We start from the raw sequence: 3,572 nt of genomic DNA, 5'->3' as shown, positions 1-3,572 counted from the left end.
CATAAATATGTCCAGGTTGAAGATGTACCACTGTGAGAATCCTACTCCCCCCCCCCCCCGGCGCAAAGCAGACCAGCAGAGACACACTCAAAGAGGGTCAGGTGGAGGGCATCGAAGAAAATAGAAAATTACCTCTCTATTCATGACAGGATTATGCAAAACCCTTTCATACAGCATCAATGGCTCAATTGATGCATTTTGCCAGACCGTCTGCAGAAGCTGACGTGTGCTCAAGGTGCTTTATGAAAGCTTTAATATTGCCTTTGCTATTGAAAATACGTGTTTCTTCTGTAGGGTCAGAATGAGGAAGCAGATAATAACATGAATGCATGTCAGCCCTGTGTGAGCACTGACAGACACTGACATGAGTTACAACAGTGTGCAATTACATTTGTGCTTTTATGTAATTTGTGTGGAAGAAATACGTATATCCCACTTTTTGTTTGATTCCTTTTTAAATACAGCAGGCTGGTTTGTAGATGTGTTGACTTTCCCTGGTCAACAGTATCATTGAACATGCACCTTTATGTGCTTGTGAGTGAGCTTTTCCCATCATGTCTAACTTACTGTACGTAAAACCACTCAGTTAATCCCTGTACAGTAGCAAAACCCCCAACAAGAAGTAGCGAGTCTTCCCACCCAGCAAACAGGCTCTGTGAGAAACACATCAGACAGCTGCACAGCATGGTGGGACACCAGCAGGTTTGCTTGGTGGAATGTCTTGCTGTTTCTGCTAAAAAGTTTGATGAGCCTGGCTAAGCCCTCCTGCCAGACTGTGGTGTTGGAGTCACCATGTTACACTACAGCACTGAGCTGCCCCCTCTTCAGACTGTTCTTAGTTAGAAGCACTTTCCCTGCAGTAACCCTGTGTGTGTGTGTTTGTGTATGTGTGTTGTAAATGTACTGACGACTGTGCCCTAACAATCTGACAATGCAGTTGAACTTTGAGCACAGACCCATCCTCTCTTTCCTAACCGGATCATACACTAAAACATGTTCCAACCGACAACGTAGCAGTTTAATATGTGAACAACATGTTCATCCATCACCGCAGGGGCCTTGCATCTTTGCAAGCCTTCCAGAACACATCCTGCTCATCATCGATATCTAATACCACAGTTCACATCCTTTCATACCACCACAGGACGTGTCCCAACCTAGCATGAAGAACACTGGGGCACAAACACGCTCACAAGTGGTTCTCCTGGACACGACCACAGACCAGTTTAAGCACATCTACGTGTGTTCCTTACAGCTCCAGTAGGTGTGATACAGGGATAGGGCTCCGGGCAGTGAGGTAGCGGTGCTTCCATGAGGAGGCTGTGGCTCGGACACCAGGCCTCTAGGGGGCAGTGTGCTCCAGGGTCCCTAGCATGAGCAGTCACATCAGGCCGGTAATCATCTGGAAACTCAGGCGTGTCGTACAGGATTGTTCCAGAGGCAGCCATTCAAACCTCGAGAGATATGGTCAGTGTAGCGCTCAGTTTCAGAATCAATTCTGTGAAATTAGTTATTTCCCATTTATCTAATCAGAGTTATTCATGCTTGTTGTAAGTTAATTTATGTCTGATGGGGAGGGTTTCTGAAGCAATCCGGTGGATCAAATCCATATTTCCGGTGAATACCCGCTCTAATCAATCACAGTGTCACAGTGATGGCCTCTGAAAGTGCTTTATGGAAACTCGTGTTTCATTTGTGTTCCACGGGCCCGGTTCTGCTGGGGTCATGTGACTCTTCCTGCCACAGTTTGAAGGGAACAGGAAGTGAGGTCATGTAACTCTTCCTGCCAGTTTGTATAGTATTGTATGGCCTCTTGGTATCTCATGGCTACACTCTTCTGGGTGGCCAGGAGGAACACAGCAAATAGGAGCAACAGCACTTTACCTAACTGAGGCGTGTTGTTTTGAGTTGGCTGATATAAAACTATTAGATTTTTGAAAGAGTGAAGCAAAATGAAAACACTAAAGCACAGCATGGCTGGAGGGCTTCCATCCCAGTGTTAACTCATCTTTATCAGGACATTTAAGTGGAATATATGTTTCAGTTGGAAGCCAAAGTGCGTATCTTTTTGATAAGTACATAAACTGAGACTGGGATCTCCCAGGGCAGTCTCGACAAAAAGAAATATTTTCTTCATCATTTGAAGCAAGCTTTACTGGGCCTTCTATCCATTATTAATGTTCACAATATAAATAGTTTAGGTGTGATTAATATTTCACAGTATGTTCTGTAAGGCAAAACAGATTTGAGAGAATAAAACACTAAACTAAATGAGATCATGAAACGGCAAAAGAAAACTGACAATAGATGAAGAGAGGTTAACCTCAGGGAGGTGTTGTTGAAAGGCTTAGTTTGACTGAACTGGCAACTGGTTGCGTATGTTTACATTTGTATTCTGCCTACATATTTTAATCCTCTGATAAGCCATTATAAAAATATTAATTAACCCACTCTCTCCCTATAAGAGATTTAGTTTACTTCACACTCACACACACCTGATTTGGGCTTTGGGCAGAGTGTGTGTGTGGCGCTCCTTAAATCAGAAACATCCACGCAGACAGTGCTCTGTGAGAAGCAGCTTTGCCCCCTGCCCCGGTCGTAAAGGTTAAATACTGCCAAGGATCTGTTTAAGAGCCTTCCACCCAGCCCCTCCCCCTTCTGTCCAGACTGGCCCGGCCGAGCGAGAGCCTTTGGGCAGGGGGGGCTCTGTGGAGGTGAAGAGGTAGTGGAGGAAATGTCTAAGTAGAGGGTGAAAGAGAAGAGAGAGTGAGGGGATGAGAGCTCTCCTTTTTAGACATCATTAAACGTTAATACCGTCTGATTCCTCTTCTGCTGCGCTCTAATAGTTCCACCTCTGAGACGCCACCCCGTTCATCTCCCCGCCACTCAGATCTCATCGCAGGCCATCTTCTGAGGAGGAGATTAGCATGTGTGAGAGATGGAAGGGGGGGTGCAGAGACCGTTTAAAGGGTTTAATTATCTGCTTGTGTGTGTGGGGGTTAAGACATGGTAATGGTACTGTGCTGAAGTGTGTGTGTGTGTGTGTGTTGGTACTGTTAATTATATGGTACAGGATGTAATGTACTTGTCTGGTGGAGGGGTATGTGTGCGGTGATGTGTGTGTCTGGTATTGTGCGTACATGTGTGTGTGTGTTTTGGTGGAGATGGTGATGTGGATGGGTGGTGTTCAGTCTACAACACCCCTTGTCCCTGTGTAGAGATGATGTGGATCTGTTGAGAAGAGACCTGATAACCCAGTAGGGGGCAGTACTGTCGTCATAGTTCTTACGGAGGAGAGCGCTTCGTGGGAGTGTGTGTGTGTGTGTGTGGCGGGGGTGGGGTGGGGGGGGTGGATGTGGTTGTGTTTGTGTGTGCTAAATGAGAGAGAGGGAGAGCAAGAGAGACAAACCAGAAGGAAGGAAAGAGAGACTGTGTGTGGGAGGGATCATTTATGAGTGAACAGTCAGTCAGTCCTCATGTAAAACCAACAGAGGGTGCTGTAACCTTAGAATACCATGTGTCTGTGTCATCAGTGCTGTTCTCACACCTGAAATCCCTCTCATTCACAGGAT

Source organism: Osmerus mordax, chromosome 2, assembly GCF_038355195.1.
Source record: "Osmerus mordax isolate fOsmMor3 chromosome 2, fOsmMor3.pri, whole genome shotgun sequence".
Classification (NCBI taxonomy): domain Eukaryota; kingdom Metazoa; phylum Chordata; class Actinopteri; order Osmeriformes; family Osmeridae; genus Osmerus; species Osmerus mordax.
Note: the sequence above shows the minus strand (reverse complement) of the source record.